At 43.2% G+C, this 18,481-nt stretch overlaps 1 protein-coding gene across 1 annotated transcript in view; it reads left to right on the top strand.

Moving 5' to 3' along the window:
* Nucleotides 1-18,481, top strand: part of LOC112220026 (nuclear receptor subfamily 6 group A member 1-A-like) — a 190,518-nt gene that overhangs the window by 150,065 nt on the left and 21,972 nt on the right. The window lies entirely within an intron of this gene.

Raw genomic sequence — 18,481 nt, 5'->3', positions numbered from 1 at the left:
GTAAGCACCCACGAGCTTATGGATAAGTGAATGACTAGTTTATATTCCTTATTTTTCTCCCTCTTCATCTGGCTGTCTCTTTCTGATGCACAGCTTCAATTTAAGTACTTCCTCTGCAAAGCACTTTGAAACAACGGCTAATTGAAAAATGTCTTTGCGCATACATTTGATTGATTTAATTGATCGATCTCTCTTTCCTCATGAAATACGATAATAATCTATCTCAAAGGAGTCGTATATCAGAATGGATTTGTTATGACAATCTGTTTCCATCGTTGTGTGTTTTAGGAGAGGGCCTCAGTGGCTGTAGTCTGGACGCTTGGTGGTGTTCATTTTCTGATGCAGAGAGCAATCAGTAACATGTTTTGGATTGGTTAAGTGAGTTGTTAGCATGCCACCATTTTGTTTCTGCCTAATGGTTACATCTCTGACTGATAGATAGTGCTTGGGTACATTTATTTCTCCATCCATCCGTCCATCCATCCATTCTTTAATTCACTCCCACTCATTATCATAATCTCTTGACTCTTATCCTACCAAAGTGAAGCTCATTGCCTCCCATGCCTCTCTATCTGTTACAATCCCATCTTGTAGGTTCCTTCCTGACAGGGGCTAGCGTTTACAGGAGCTCCCTGTCCTAGGGCTATTTTAAACAGAAAGTGAATGTGAGCTAAACTAACAACCATGATGGGGTTGCCATAAGAATAGAATCTAGATTGTAGATTATAATTCTCCGGGGGCATTGTGAAGTATTCTGATATCTCCCTCTCATTCCCCTTTTTTTTCTCTCTCTATTTCGGGCTTTCTCTGCTACTTTCTCTACCATTCTCTTTCTCTTCCTTTCTATTTCTATCTCTCTCCATTACTATCTCTTTCTGCCTTTCTCCTCTGTAGAATACCTTTCTCCCAGCAGCTTGCCAATGCGAGAGCTGCTTTTGTCAATGTGAGTAGGAGGGCTAATACAATGTAGTCTTTCATCTTAATCTTCTCTCTGCTGGGTATGGGAAGGTGCTGGGCAGGCTGACTCGGCTGTGTGTAAAGGGTTTTTTCTTTGGAATTGGGGGGGGTGTAATTAGGATTATGTGTAGATCAATAGCAGGGGTGGGGGCGAGGGTGAGGTGTATGGAGAGTTCAGAAGATTTCTAAATGTAGGCTCTAGTAAAATGTGATGTATTAGTGTAGGGTTAGCAGTTGGGGAGGTATTATTTTGGTTTAGCAACCAGTGTGTTTGTGTGTGTAGACAAAACTGTAGACCCAAGCTGTTGAACCAACACACAGAAGCGCACACACACACACACACACACACACAATCTCCCCCGACCACCAACACCCAACCGTCTTCACACAGAGAGCATCTGTCAACATGACAAAACAAAGGACTTGTTTTTTTAGAAGAAATCCTCACTCATCAATGTAGCCTATTGAACAGACAGTAGCATGAATATCAATGAATCATCCCATTGTCTTTGGCCTTTGAGAACCAATGAAGCAGTGTCCTTCATGCTACTGATAGAACTGTAAAAAACCTTGATCCTGGTGAACGCCTGATTTGACTCACACCTGCTTTGGCGTAATCAATCAAACAATAGTCTAGTCTTCTACTTTGTGTTTTAAAGCATTAACCAAATGGTTGGGCTAACGTTTGGAGGAAAACCTGGGAATCGGAGCGAGACATGTTCCCTTTTCTCCTGTTGTTTCCTCAAGGACACACTGTCGAGGGAAATTCAATCATATTTCGGAATGTGGAATTTTCCTATTTTCTCCGAGGGAAATGGATGAGTTTGTGTGTGGTGATGGGTGCTGTTTCCTTTCCTGCTGGAGAGCAATTGATCATCAATCAAAGAAGGGAGGATTCTAGAGGAGATAGGAAAGAGAAAATTGGCAACATACAAGAGTGACAATCAGTACTGACAAGATTTTGAAATGTCGCATTTACACATTTAGTGCGTAGTACACTTGGAACTTCTACATTCTGGTGTGTGCACTCCCACAGGAGGAAGTGTTAACCCTTAAGGACCCTACACACCCTAGGCAAAACAGAGCGACAGGTGTACGGTCTGTTCCAAAATTTGAGCCGCACAAAAACAGCGCTCCATCGCTGCGTTTGAGTAAAGCGTGTAGTGGCCTTTAGTGAGCGCTAACATGACTGTTTTTAAGCAGCTTTTTCATGATATTATTGGTATTAATTTTGGGGATTGAGTGCAACTTCAGAAGGGAAAATTAAAGAATATTCTGATGCTTTCGCAGAAGCATGACTCGACTTCGGCTAAATACAAAACATAGGTATTATTTTGAGATGCGTATTTCCTCTGAGCACCATTATTCTATGAAGTTGCATCTGCAGTACCAGTCAAAAGTTGGGACACACCTACTCATTCAAGGGTTTTTATTTATTTGTACTATTTTCTACATTGTAGAATAATAGTGAACACGTAAAAATAATGACATAACACATGGAATCATGTAGTAAACAAAAAAAGAGTTAAACAAATCAAAATATATTTTATATTAGAGATTCTTCAAAGTAGCCACCCTTTGCCTTGATGACTGCTTTGCACACTCTTGACATTCTCTCAACCAGCATCATGAGGTAGTGTTTTATGATTTGTTTAACACTTTTTTGGTTACTACATGATTTCATATGTGTCTTCACTATTATTCTACAATGTCAAAAATTGTAAAAAATAAAGAAAAACCTTTGAATGAGTAGGTGTTCTAAAACTTTTGACTGGTGCCTAAATGGCAGACACATCTATATTGATCAAAACATATCTTTATTCACACAGACACATCTGTATTGATCAAAACATATCTTTATTCACACAGACACATCTAATAAACACATTTGCAGCTGACCTATTGCTAATGACGTCAGGCTACAGGGACACTCTTGGGATAATGTCTTAAGATCTGGGCTCTGTGGTCTTCCCAGGGGGTCCTGGGGGAGGGGGTCTTTGTTTCAGTGTGAGCTGAGAGCCAGGAGTACACCAGAGAGGATTACAGAGAGAGAAGATCGAGGGAGGAAAGAAAGACGGGCAGGACATTGGGTACTCTGATGTAGGAGGAAGTTAAAATACCTATGCAATGGTACTGTTTAATTACAGTATAAGCAAAAATAGTTAATTATGCATTGTGCACAGATTTTGTGTAATCAGTAATCACACATTATTTCTTTCAATTCACAAGAAATGTATAAACAAAATGAAATTAGTTATAGGAATGTCTTAAATCGGCTTATCTGTTTCACAATATCCAATCACTACTCATATTGGCTATGCGCAAGGCACTTATAGCCAATGAGCTTTGATGTATTGATTCATTGGTTGAACTGGCACAGTGTAGTATTGTTATAGTTCCCCTCATCTGTTTCTATGAAAACAATCCCTTTACAAGGGTGAGACTTTTTTCACAAACCAGAAAGAGAAAATAAAATGGAGGAGGAGAGAGAGAAAGACAGCGAGTAAGAGAGAGGCTGTGTTTTTTAAGAGGAACCTGTCCCATTGAGTCCCCCTTTAAAATGCCTGAGTTACATTTCTTGATTTGCTTTAAAGTTTGGAATGGCACCAGGGCTGACCTCGGCGGAAAACAATGTGGCCTTTAACGGAGCTCAAGGGGAGGGGTGGGGGGGGGGTGGGGGACACACCGTAAAACGACCATGGAGTTCAAGATGAGGTTGAGTGCTGGCCGGGGCATTGTGATCTCTTCTCACACCTCAGTGAAGTGATTTAACACAGCTGACCTCGCGGTGACCCCACCAACAGACCCCACAAACACACACACACACTGATGCTCTCACATACGCACAGTCAAATTGAAGAAAACAAAAGTAGAGAAATAAAACGCACACACCACCCTTAGGCATCTAACGTAACACAACCCAAAGTAGCACATCGCAATGTCCCGCAACTTCCCGCCACATCATACCACATCACAACCTATTTTTGAGTGGCTGTGAATTGTGAGGACGTAAACTAAAGGCTTGGCATCAGTGGAATGTGAACCGTGCCATCAAAGTAGCCAGTCAGGCCATGTGTTCAGGCAGTAACAAGTAACAATCAATGATGGGAGCTGTTTAGAAGCCACCAAGCAGACATCTTAGGGTTTATACACGTCATTGATCACAACCAATGATGTACAGTGAATTCAGACCCCTTGACTTTTTACACATTTTGTTAAGTTATCTTATCTCCCTCACTAGCTTTAAGCACCAACTGTCAGAGCAGCTCACAGATGCTCACAGATGCACCTGTACATAGCCCACCTATAATTTAGCCCAAACAACTACCTCTTTCCCAACTGTATTTAATTTTTATTTATTTATTTATTTTGCTCCTTTGCACCCCATTATTTTTATTTCTACTTTGCACATTCTTCCATTGCAAAACTACCATTCCAGTGTTTTACTTGCTATATTGTATTTACTTTGCCACCATGGCCTTTTTTGCCTTTACCTCCCTTCTCACCTCATTTGCTCACATTGTATATAGACTTGTTTATACTGTATTATTGACTGTATGTTTGTTTTACTCCATGTGTAACTCTGTGTCGTTGTATCTGTCGAACTGCTTTGCTTTATCTTGGCCAGGTCGCAATTGTAAATGAGAACTTGTTCTCAACTTGCCTACCTGGTTAAATAAAGGTAAAATAAATAAATAAATAAAGTTACAGCCTTATTCTAAAATGCATTAAATAAATATAAATTCATATCAATCTACACACAATACCCCATAATGACAAAGCGAAAACAGGTTTTTAGAAATGTTTGTTTTTTAATACTTTTGCAGAACAACCTTATTAACCTAAGTGTTCTGACCCTTTGCTATGAGACTTGAAATTGAGGTCAGTTGCATCCTGTTTCCATTGATCATCCTTGAGATATTTCTACAACTTGATTGGAGTCCACCTGTGGTAAATTCAGTTGATTGGACATGATTTGGAAAGGCACACACCTGTCTATATAAGTTGACAGTGCATGTTAGTGCAAAAAACCAAGCCATGAGGTTGAATGAATTGTCCGTAGAGCTCCGAGACAGGATTATGTCAAGGCACAGATCTGGGTAAGAGTACCAAAACATTTTTGCATTGAAGGTCTCCAAGAACACTGTGGCCTCCATCATTCTTAAATGGACGGCATTTGGAACCACAAGACTCTTCCTAGTGCTGGCCGCCCGGCCAAACTGAGCAATCGGGGGAGAAGGGCCTTGGTCAGGGAGGTGGCCAAGAACCCGATGGTCTCTCTGACAGAGCTCCAGAGTTCCTCTGTAGAGATGTGAGAACCTTCCAGAAGGACAGCCATCTCTGCAGCACTCTACCAATCAGGCCTTTTATGGTAGTGTGGCCAGCTGGATGCCACTCTGCAGTAAAAGGCAAATGACAGCCCTCTTGGGACTCTCAGACCTAGAGAAACAAGATTCTCTGGTCTGATGAAACCAAGATTGAACTCTTAGGCCTGAATGCCAAGCGTCACATCTGGAGGAACCCTGGCACCATCCCTACAGTGAAGCATGATGGTGGCAGCATCATGCTGTGGGGATGTTTTTCTGGGACACTAGCCAGGATCGAGGCGAAGATAAACGGCGCAGAGTACAGAGAGATCCTTGTTGAAAACCTGCTCCAGAACACTCAGAACCTCAGACTGGGGAGAAGGTTCACGTTCCAACAGGACAACGACCCTAAGCATACAGCCAAGACAATGCATGAGTGGCTTTGGGACAAGTCTCTGAATGTCCTTGTGTTGCCCAGCCAGAGCCCTGACTTGAACCAGATTAAACATTTCTGGAGAGACCTGAAAATAGCTGTGCAGCGACGCTCCCCATCCAACCTGACAGAGCTTGAGAGGATCTGCAGAGAAAAATGGGAGAAACTCCCCAAATACAGGTGTGCCAAGCTTGTAGCATCATACCCAAGACTCAAGGCTGTAATCGCTGCCAAAGGTGCTTCAACAAAGTACTGAGTAAAGGGTCTGATTTACTTATGTAAATGTATATTTCCGTGTTTTATTTTTCATAAATTTGCAAACATTTCTAAAAACCTGTTTGCTTTGTCATTATTGGGTATTGTGTATAGATTGATGAGGGGGGAAAACAATTAATTCAATTTTAGAATAAGGCTGTAACGTAACAACATGTGGAATAAGTCAAGGGGTCTGAATACTTTACGAATGCACTGTATATTAACCCCTGGATTGCTTATGCTATGTATTGGCCATTGAGAGGCTTTGAAGCTACCGGTCGGCCATATTGTCACTCCTCAGAAAACAGTCCTCCCTAGGAATTCATGGAAATCTACAGTATTCCATTTAAATGTTTCAAAGACTAAATTAATTTTTTAAGTATTTGTTTCTTTTAGTGGGGACAGTAACATTAGTACTTTCCAAAAATGACACTTTAAGGAAAATGTTGTAGTCTTTATACATTTTTGATTTTTATGTTTAGCTCACATACTATAATTTAAAAGTATGCATTAAGGTGTCTGTAATATAATTAACAGGGTAAACTAATGTAGACATTAATACTTGCATTTCTATAATATTTGTTTGACATTTTAGAAATAGCCTACAAGTCAATTGGCACCTCTTTGTCAAAATGGAAAGACATTCACTTAATGTCAAAAAATTAAGAAAGAAGGAAAGAAAGACAGACAATTTCAAGTTAAATCACATTTTATTGGTCGCATACACATATTTATCAGATGTTATTGCGGGTGTAGCGAAATGCTTGTGTTTCTGGCTCCAACCGTGCAGTAGTATCGAACAATCAATCACATCTAAAAGTAAAAGAATGGAATTAAGAAATATATGAATATTAGATTGAGCAATGTTGGAGTGGCATTGACTAAAATACAGTAGTATAGAATACAGTATATGTGTGTGTGTATATATATATATATATATATATATATATATATATATATATATATATATATATATATATATATATATATATATATATATATATATATATATATATATATATATATATATATACACACACACACATACTGTATTTTAGTCAATGCCACTCCAACATTGCTCAATCTAATATTCATATATTTCTTAATTCCATTCTTTTACTTTTAGATGTGTGTATTGTTCGATACTACTGCACGGTTGGAGCCAGAAAAACAAGCTCATCATGAGAAACAGAAACTCATCATGAGATGAGTAAAGCAGTATTTAAACATTATTAAAGTGGCCAGTGAAGTCTATCTATATAGGGCAGCAGCCTCTAAGGTGCAGGGTTACATAACCGGGTGGAAGACTGTTAGTGGAGGCTATATAACAGTCTGATGGCCTTGAGATAGAAGCTGTTTTTCACTCTCTGGGTCCCTGCTTTGATGCACCTGTACTGACCTCGCCTTCTGGTTGTTGTCCTTGATGATCTTTTTGGCCTTCCTTTGATGTCGGGTGCTCTAGGTGTCCTGGAGGGCAGGTAGTTTGCCCCCGGTGATGCGTTAGGCAGACCGCACCACCCTCTGGAGAGCCCTGCGGTTGCGGACAGTGCAGTTGCCGTACCAGGCGGTGATACAGCCAGACAGGATGCTCTCAATTGTGCATCTGTAAAAGTTTGAGAGGCTTTTAGGGGCTAAATTTCCTCAGTCTCCTGAGGTTGAAGAGGCACTGTTGCATCTTCTTCACCACACTGTCTGTTTGGGTGGACCATTTCAGATCGTCAGTGCTGTGTACGCCGAGGAACTTGTAGCTTTCCACCTTCTCCACTGCGGTCCTGTCGAAGTGGATAGGAGGGTGCTCCCTCTGCTGTTTCCTGAAGTCCACGATCAGCTCCATTATTTTGTTGATGTTGAGTGAGAGGTTGTTTTCCTGGCACCACACTCCCAGGGCCCTCACCTCCTCCCTGTAGGCTGTCTTGTAATTGTTGGTAATCAAGCCCACTACTGTTGTCGTCTCCAAACTAGATGATTGAGTTGGAGGCGTGCATGGCCACTCCATCATCGGTGAACAGGGAGTACAGGAGGGGGCTGAGCACGCACCCTTGTGGGGTCCCAGTGTTGAGGATCAGCAAAGTGGAGATGTTGTTTCCTACCTTCACCACCTGGAGGCAGCCCATCAGAAAGTCCAGGATCCAATTGCACAGGGTGGGGTTGAGACCCAGGGCCTCAAGCTTAATGATGAGCTTGGAGGGTACTACGCTGTTGAAGGCAGAGCTGTAGTCAATGAACAGCATTCTTACAAAGGTATTCCTTTTGTCCAGATAGGATAGGACAGGGTGCAGTGCGATGGCGATTGCATCGACTGTGGATCTTTGGGACGGTATGCAAATTGAAGTGGGTCTAGGAGGGTGTCAGGTATGGGTAGAAGTGATATGATCCTTAATGGGTCTCTAAAAGCACTTTATGATGACAGAAGTGAGTGCTATGGAGCAATATTTAGTTCAGTTACCTTTGCTTTCTTGGGGACAGGAACAATGGTGGACAGCTTCAAGCATGTGGGGACAACAGACTGGTATAGGGAGAGATTGAAGATGTCCGTAAACACTCCAGTAAGCTGGTCTGCGCATGCTCTGAGGACGCGGCTAGGGATGCCGTCTGGGCCGGCAGCTTTGCGAGGGTTAACACGCTTAAATGTGTTATTCACGTTGGCCACGGAGAAGGAAAAAGCCCTCAGTCCTTGGTAGAGGGCTGCGTCGGTGGCACTGTGTAATCCTCAAAGCGGGCGAAGGTATTTAGCTTGTCCGGATGTAAGATGTTGGTGTCTGCAACGTGGCTGGGTTTCCCTTTGTAGTCCGTGATTGACTGTAGACCCTGCCACATACGTCTTGTGTGTGAGCCGTTAAATTGCGACTCCACTTTGTCTCTGTACTGGCTTTTGCATGTTTGGTTGCCTTACGGAGAGAATAACTACACTGCATGTATTCGGCTATATTCCCAGTCACCTTGCCATGGTTCAATGCGGTGGTTCCAGCTTTCAGTTTTTAGGGAATGCCTCCATCTATTCACGGTTTCTGGTTTGGGTAGGTTTTAATAGTCACAGTGGGTACAACATCTTCTATACACTTCCTGATGAACTCAGTCACTGTATCTGTGTATTTATCGATGATATTCTCAGAGGCTACCCTGAACAATTTCTCCTAAATACTTCAACATTGCCTCCAGATGTACTAATCAAGGTCTGGATATGTCCATCTATGTCCAGAAAAGGATACATTAGTTGATTTTTTTTATTAACCTTTATTTAACAAGGTCAGTAAAGATAAACATGTATTATTTACAATGACACTGGGACAATTGTGCGCCACCCTATGGGACTCCCAATCACGGCCGGTTGTGATACAGCCTGGAATCGAACCAGGGGGTCTGTAGTGACGCCTCAAGCACTGAGATGCAATGCCTTAGACCGCTGCACCACTCGAGAGCCCTATAAAACACCATTTATCCAAACCAACCCAATATTTATTTGAAGCATGAAAAATAGTGATATGTGTGGAAATGTAGCAACATCTGGTCAGTAGAAGACGAAAATCCTGGAAACTGGAGCAGGCTTCCTGTGTTATGTCGGGAATAGGACACACAAGTAAATGATGAAATGTGGCAAGAATCAGTTCACCAAGCCAATGTTCATTGAATGTGCACCAAACATGCTGGGGAAAAATGCGAAGTGTCATTGACTGTATGTGCTTGAAAAGTCAAATGCACACGCATTGGTGAAATTCAGTAACCTCTCTGTCCTTATTGTCATCGAAAGGTTAGCCCTGGCAAATCTAGTCCTTGACTTGGACTGCAAAAGGAGCCGGTAGCCATTTTGGGTGCCGGTACTTTTTATATTTAGGTGCAGGAGCTACACAATACTTTGAGCTAATATTCTGTCAGAGGAACAGGAGCTCAAGCAGTAGAACATTTGACGTGCCGGTACTCGGCTCCGATGAGCTCCTGCCCAAGTCCAGCACTGGACAAATCGGTGTGTGAAACTAACTAGCAAGTATAGCTATTGTTGTCGTACAGTATGGCCGCCCTTGCTCCTCAACCTCACACCTCCCCCTTCCTCTCCACAAAGGACCAAACCTAAACCCAGTCAATTTAAATGGTAATACCTTTGGGGCTTTCAAAAAGCTCCTCTCTTCACTTTTTTTTAACATATCTTTGAGAGGCTTTGCAGTCCACATTCCCACCATGCTAATAGCTTTTGGTACATGAACATAATGCCACTCTGGTGAGTCTCTCACTCTCCAGCTCGCTCCTTTCTCTTACATCCCCCTTTATTTCTCTCCCTCGCTGTCCCTCATTCGCTCGGTCTCTAGAATGTTCTTTTTCTATCTCTTTCACTCTCACTCTCGCTCGCTTTCGCTCGCTCTCTAGAATTTAGAATTCTCTCTATCTATCTCACGTTCTCTCTTTCTCACTCATTCTTTCTATCCACCAGGTCCCAGTTACATTCCTTGGATTGTGGGGTAAAACGGTATGGAGTATATGTTGCCTTTGCTTGAGCATTGCAGCTCCTATTGATTACAATTGATGTAGCATTTGGATTTTGCCTTCCAAGGCCCATTCTCACTGCAAACACATACAACTTGATGTCAGACCAATGTTGCATTAGGCCCCTATACTTAGTGAATGGTGGGGAATGAGACCGAGGTCACAGGCCAGAGATTTCGCTGGGACGCCCTAAAAATACGCCACTTCAATACAAGTAACTTCATAACAGTATAAAAGCACATTTTCCTAATTATCTTAACCTGCTACATCAATTCTCCTAACCTGCTACATCAATTCTCCTAACCTGCTACATCAATTCTCCTAACCTGCTGTGAAAAGTCGTAGCTGTATCAAAGTGACGTTTTTTGGGAGTCCCGCTTTCTCTCTCTAGCACCAGCAGCTGTCTTCCATGGTACTAAGGCATGGACCAAATGATGACTGGGGAGGTCATTGCTATCTGATCAGGAAGCTGCATTCCTGTGTAGGGGGCTTCACGCTGACATCCAACACAAGAGAGATTACCAGAATGTTATAACACTTTATAATAGCATACATTTTTAATAATAATTAATATACAATTAATTCATAATCCACTTTTCATTTAAAGTGCTACAGTGAGTGCATTTAAAATAATAAAAACGAGAGGAAGACAGAGGACACAACTAGACCGGGCTACTGACACAAAGAACGCATCTGACAAGGGGAACGCAGGTAAATCAACTGTTAGGCCTTCCTAAAGAGAAGAGTATTTAGGCCAGTTTTTAAAGGAGCCCAGAGTCTGTGGTGCCTTCAGGTGGTCCAGGAGTATTTTCCAGAGGCTTAAATGTTTTTCGTCCTTTGCGTTGGACATTAGCTAAAGAAACCCAGACTGACAGGGCAAACAGGAAAGAGCTATAAAAAAAGACCATGATGTCGAAGATAGATACCAACTTCAGCTTTCACAAAACACACACTTCAGCAAATTGTGTCTTTTTGTGTTTGCATGGGTGGATGTGCGTGTGTGTGCATGCGCTGTTGTGTGTGTGTAAAGTGGTTTTCCTCCCCATCACTGTGTTTCTATTAAGGCCATGCCATAAGACATAGTTCTGGGTGTGTTGGGCCCTTAGCAGTGCAGCTGAGGCCATGCCCATGTGTGTCTCTACCCCCCTCTGTCTATCGCTACCTCTTTCACCATCTCTGTCTATCGCTACCTCTTTCCCCATCTCTGTCTATCTCTACCTCTTTCCCCATCTCTGTCTATCTCTACCTCTTTCACCATCTCTGTCTATTGCTACCTCTTTCACCATCTCTGTCTATCTCTACCTCTTTCACCATCTCTGTCTATCTCTACCTCTTTCCCCATCTCTGTCTTTCGTTCATTTCAGTTACCAGCCTCAGAAATTGCAGCGCAAATAAATGCTTCACAGAGTTCAAGTAACAGACCCATCACAACATCCACTGTTCAGAGGAGACTTTGTGAATCAGGCCTTCATGGATGAATATCTGCAAAGAAGCCACTACCAAAGGACACCAATAAGAAGAAGAGACTTGCTTGGGCCAAGAAACACGAGCAATGGGCATTAGACCAGTGGAAATCTGTCCTTTGGTCTTATGAGTCCAACTCTGAGATTTTTGGTTCCAACCGCCGTGTCTTTGTGAGACGCAGAGTAGGTGAACGGAGGATCACTGCATGTGTGGTTCCCACTGTGAAGCATGGAGGTGTGATGGTGTGGGGGTGTGATGGTGTGGGGGTGCTTTGCTGGTGACGCTGTCTGTGATCTTATTTAGAATTCAAGGCACACCTAACCAGCATGGCTCCCACAGTATTCTACAGCGATTACGCCATCCCATCTGGTTTGCGCTTAGTGGGACCATAATTTGTTTTTCAACAGGACAATGACCCAACACACCTCCAGGCTGTGTAAGAGCTATTTGACCAAGAGTGCTGCATCAGATGACCTGGCCTCCACAATCACCCGACATCAACCCAATTGAAATGGTTTGGGATGAATTGGACCGCAGAGGGAAGGAAAAGCAGCCAACAAGTGCTCAGCATATGTGGGAACTCCAAGACTGTTAGAAAAGCATTCCAGGTGAAGCTGGTTGAGAGAATGCCAAGAGTGTGCAAAGCCGTCATCAAGGCAAAGGGCGGATACTTTGAAGAATCAAAAATATATTTTGAATTTTTCTCTTTTGGTTACTATTTCATAGTTTTGATGTGTTCACTACTATTCTACCATGTAGAAAAAATTAAAAATAAAGAAAAACCCTTGAATGAGTAGGTGTGTCCAAACTTTTCATTGGTACTGTACATGCGTACGTGCGTGTGTTTGTGTGTTTTGGGGGTTGGTACTGTGGTGGATTTTTGACAGAGCTAATTCTCCTGCCAGCCTGATGTGCCGGCAGAGAAGAAAGGGGCAGAAGGCCTTAATTCCCCAGCCGTGCTCAGAGGATTTAGACGGTGGAGGAAGGTTGGGGGATTATGCAATTTAAGATTTTACAAGCGCATCTATTTCCTCCGCAACGGGCTTCCCCTCTCATCCCGAAGAGTGTGAATCGCTCCTCTCAGTTAATATGATGTGTGTGGCACAAACACACAGACACACACACACACTTCACACATACTGTAGTTCACACAGCTCAGAGAGATCTCTAATATAAGTCGACTGACGCTTGAAGCCAACTAACACACTATCTTTCCTGTCTATTTTATATTCTCTCAACCTGCTTCTCCTCCGCTTGTACATACAGTACTGTAAAATGGAGATCCACAGCTGGGTATCAGCTACAGATAGCAACAAAAAGGGTTAGGTGTTGAAGCTGTTTGCGAATGGAGAGCAGTATATGCACACAAACACACAAACAAAAACACACACACACAGCCTCTTTGGTGAGTGGAGATTGCCAATGATGTTGCGCACTGCAGCTAAATCACCCCTTATTTAGAAGACTAGAGGAGATTATCACAAACAGGCGCTGAATAGGAAAATGGCCCATTTTCAGACTTACAATGGCACTTGTTTATTGGCGAATAAATATCAATACTTTGTTGTTGGTGTCGAAAAATAGACCCGAAATCAAAGTAACGTTGCTATACAATACATTGTTTTGTCATCTCCATTGCTGTAGCTAGTAAATCTAGGCCTATGTGTTTACTTGTCCCAAGCATCTTGTAAATGCTTGTCAATGCACCTCATCCCATTACTGAAGCAGTGGGAACTATAATTGAGAAATGACTCGGATATGAAATCCTTCACAGCTGATTTTCAGGAACTTTTAAGTGTCATATTATGTTTTTTCCCTCAGATCTCCTGATGGGGTGAAATGTCAGGCGATTTCAGGCTCAAACCATTCTATCTGGGTGGATGATGGTACTGAAGTGGTTTTGACCTGGTTCGAGGGACTCATGCTCGCTCTGAAAAACTCCAACTGAGGTTGGCACTGCCAGTGCCCCGTAGGATGCCAATACAGATAGAGGGTAGGGGTTCAAACTCCCAAGGAGCTTGACTCACTTGGTGGTCCCAGAAATATAGCAAAGACTTACTATCAACAGGATACCAGTTACAAACAACTTATCCTTAGGCCATTTATCCAAAGTGTCGGATTTAAATCTTAGTGGGTGGGGGGTGGGGGGGATCTGTGACAGATGCAAATACAGAATGACACCCACTGAGTTTGAGACCCCTTCTGTGAAGAATCCTGTTTGGAGGTCTTTGTGAGTTAGTGTAGTTTAAGTTCGTTAACAGTTGAGACAAAATGTTTTATATAGTATGTATAAGCTGGAAGTAGAAGCCTAAGTGGTGTTGTCCATTACTTTACTCCAATTAGGGGAGGGGTGGTAGGGTTAGGGGAAAATATCTAAATATATATTTATATATATGTGTATATATATACAGTGAGGGGGAAAAAGTATTTGATCCCCTGCTGATTTTGTATGTTTGCCCACTGACAAAGAAATGATCCGTCTATAATTTTAATGGTAGGTTTATTTGAACAGTGAGAGGATAACAACAACAAAATCAAGAAAATTTGAAAATTAATTAAATTAAATTAATTTGCATTTTAATGAGGGAAATAAGTATTTATTTGACCCCTCTGCAAAACATGACTTAATACTTGGTGGCAAAACCCTTGTTGGCAATCAGAGGTCAGACGTTTCTTGTAGTTGGCCACCAGGTTTGCACACATCTCAGGAGGGATTTTGTCCCACTCTTCTTTGCAGATCTTCTCCAAGTCATTAAGGTTTCGAGGCTGATGTTTGGCAACTCGGACCTTCAGCTCTCTCCACAGATTTTCTATGGGATTAAGGTCTGGAGACTGGCTAGGACACTCCAGGACTTTAATGTGCTTCTTCTTGAGCCACTACTTTGTTGCCTTGGCCATGTGTTTTGGGTCATTGTCATGCTGGAATACCCATCCACAACCCATTTTCAATGCCCTGGCTGAGGGAAGGAGGTTCTCACCCAAGATTTGACGGTACATGGCCCTGTCCATCGTCCCTTTGATGTGGATGTGAAGTTGTCCTGTCCCCTTAGCAGAAAAACACCCCAAAAGCATAATGTTTCCAGCTCCATGTTTGATGGTGGGGAAGGTGTTCTTTGGGTCATAGGCAGCATTCCTCCTCCTCTAAAGACGGCGAGTTGAGTTGATACCAAAGAGCTCCATTTTGGTCTCATCTGACCACAACACTTTCACCCAGTTGTCCTCTGAATCATTCAGATGTTCATTGGCAAACTTCAGACGGGCATGTATATGTGCTTTCTTGAGCAGGAGGACCTTGCGGGCGCTGCAGGATTTCAGTCCTTCACGGCGTAGTGTGTTACCAATTGTTTTCTTGGTGACTATCGTCCCAGCTGCCTTGAGATCATCGACAAGATCCTCCCGTGTAGTTCTGGGCTGATTCCTCACCGTTCTCATGATCATTGCAACTCCACGAGGTGAGATCTTGCATGGAGCCCCAGGCCGAGGGAGATTGACAGGTCTTTAGTGTTTCTTGACAGGTCTTTAGTGTTCCATTTGCGAATAATCGCACCAACTGTTGTCACCTTCTCACCAAGCTGCTTGGCGATGGTCTTGTAGACCATTCCAGCCTTGTGTAGGTCTACAATCTTGGGACTGACATCCTTGAAGAGCTCTTTGGTCTTGACCATGATGGAGAGTGGAATATGATTGATTGCTTCTGTGGACAGGTGTATTTCATACAGGTAACAAACTGAGATTAGGAGCACTCCCTTCAAGAGTGTTCTCCTAATCTCAGCTCGTTACCTGTATAAAATACACCTGGGAGCCAGAAATCTTTCTGATTGAGAGGGGGTCAAATACTTATTTCCCTCATTAAAATGCAAATCAATTTATAACATTTTTAACATGCGTTTTTCTGGATTTTGTTGTTGTTATTCTGTCTCTTACTGTTCAAATAAACCCACCATTAAAATGATAGACTGATCATTTCATTGTCAGTGGGCAAATGTACAAAAATCTGCAGGGGATCAAATACTTTTTTCCCTCACTGTATATATATATACACACACACACACACACACACACACTACTGTTCAAAAGTTTGGGGTCACTTAGAAATGTCCTTGTTTTTGAAAGAAAAGGACATTTTTTGTCCATTAAAATAACATTAAATTGATCAGAAATACAGTGTAGAGGATCGGGAGGCCCCGGTGCACAACTGAGCAAGAGGACAAGTACATTAGAGTGTCTAGTTTCAGAAACAGACGCCTCACAAGTCCTCAACTGGCAGCTTCATTAAATAGTACCCGCAAAACACCCATCTCAACGTCAACAGTGAAGAGGCTACCCCACTATGCTGGCCTTCCTCTTGCTCAGTTGTGCACCGGGGCCTCCCACTCCTCTTTCTATACTGGTTAGAGCTAGTTTGCGCTGTTCTGTGGGAGTAGTCCACAGCATTGAACCAGATCTTCAGTTTAATGGCAATTTCTCGCATAGTGTAGCCTTCATTTCTCAGAAGAAGAATAGACTGACGAGGTCTTTGTTTCTGGCCATTTTGAGCCTGTAATCGAACCCAAATGCTGATGCTCCAGATACTCAACTAGTCTAAAGAAGAAGATTCTTTAAATCAGAAGAACAGTTTTCAGCTGTGCTAACATAATTGCAGAAGGGTTTTCTAATGATCAATTAGCCTTCTAAAATTATAAACTTGAATTAGCTAACACAACGTGCCATTGGAACACAGGAGTGATGGTTGCTGAAAATGGGCCTCTGTACGCCTATGTAGATATTCTAATAAAAATCTGCCGTTTTCAGCTACAATAGTCATTTACAACATTAACAATGTCTACACTGTATTTCTGATCAATTTTATTTCAATGGACAAAAAATGTGCCTTTCTTTCAAAAATAAGGACATTTCTAAGTGAGCCTAAGCTTTTGAATGGTAGTGTATATATTTACAAAAAAATATATGGGGGATTAGAAATTATGCAGACAATTACATTGATGGAAGACACAATCTATCTGCAGTATTACATCTGATCTACCCCTAAAAAAAAAAAAAAAAAACTGTTTGTCTCAACCAAGCATCTGTTTTAACATGCGCGCTCATCCGTACAATTCATTCCTGCTCCCACTTCCTCTCCCAATCCTCCTTACCTCATTTCTACACACGGGAGACCAGTATGAAAAATGTATGCACTCACCCATTTCCGCCCCTCGCCCTCCACCAAACCCCCTCCGCCCCTCGCCCTCCACCAAACCCCTCGCCCTCCGTCTGCTCTGGTCCTGTCTGGTCTGCTCTGGTCTGGTCCGGTCTCCTCTGGTCGGGACTGGTCTGGTCCGGTCTGCTCTGGTCTGGTCTGGTCCTGTCTGCTCTGGTCTGGTCCTGTCTGGTCTGTTCCGCTCTGGTCCTGTCTGCTCTGGTCCTGTCTGGTCTGCTCTGGTCTGTTCCGGTCTGGTCAAATCAAATCAAATTTATTTATATAGCCCTTCATACATCAGCTGATATCTCAAAGTGCTGTACAGAAACCCAGCCTAAAACCCCAAACAGCAAGCAATGCAGGTGTAGAAGCACGGTGGCTAGGAAAAACTCCCTAGAAAGGCCAAAACCTAGGAAGAAACCTAGAGAGGAACCAGGCTATGTGGGGTGGTCCTCTTCTGGCTGTGCCGGGTGGAGATTATAACAGAACATGGCCAAGATGTTCAAATGTTCATAAATGATAATAAATAATAATAAGGCAGAACAGTTGAAACTGGAGCAGCAGCACGGCCAGGTGGACTGGGGACAGCAAGGAGTCATCATGTCAGGTAGTCCTGGGGCATGGTCCTAGGGCTCAGGTCCTGAGAGAGAGAGAGAGAGAGAGAGAGAGAGAGAGAAACAAACACACAAACACACTGACCCTAGCTCCCCGACACATTAACTACTGCAGCATAAATACTGGAGGCTGAGACAGGAGGGGTCAGGAGACACTGTGGCCCCATCCGAGGACACCCCCAGACAGGGCCAAACAGGAAGGATATAACCCCACCCACTTTGCCAAAGCACAGCCCCCACACCACTAGAGGGATATCTTCAACCACCAACTTAACATCCTGAGACAAGGCTGAGTATAGCCCACAAAGATCTCCGCCATGGCACAACCCAAGGGGGGGCGCCAACCCAGACAGGATGACCACAACAGTGAATCAACCCACTCAGGTCACGCACCCCTGGTCCTGTCTGCTCTGCTCTGGTCCTGTCTGCTCTGGTCCGGTCTGCTTTGTTCCTCATACCTATTCTCCTCACTCATGCCTCATGTTCCCAAGCATAACAACCCAAGTCCATGGGCATGGTGAGATCAGATGCCAGGCGCCGTGGCGAGATCAGATGCCAGGCGCCGTGGCGAGATCAGATGCCAGGCGCCGTGGCGAGATCAGATGCCAGGCGCCGTGGCGCTCAAGCCGGCCTCTCAGGCTGATTCTGTCGGTATGCAGGAAGCTCCGGACGTCTGCGGTCGCCCTATCTGACATGACAGCTCCCAGCGCTCGCAGCCATTCTGCTACATACGGCTGACACAAAATGGAGGATGTGCGAGCGAGAGCATGTGCAGAGAGGGAAGATGTTGTGCTGG

This window comes from Oncorhynchus tshawytscha, linkage group LG20 (genome assembly GCF_018296145.1).
Source record: "Oncorhynchus tshawytscha isolate Ot180627B linkage group LG20, Otsh_v2.0, whole genome shotgun sequence".
Lineage (NCBI taxonomy): Eukaryota > Metazoa > Chordata > Actinopteri > Salmoniformes > Salmonidae > Oncorhynchus > Oncorhynchus tshawytscha.
The sequence above is the reverse complement of the archived record's forward strand: the minus strand, read 5'-3'. Positions and strand labels throughout refer to the sequence as shown.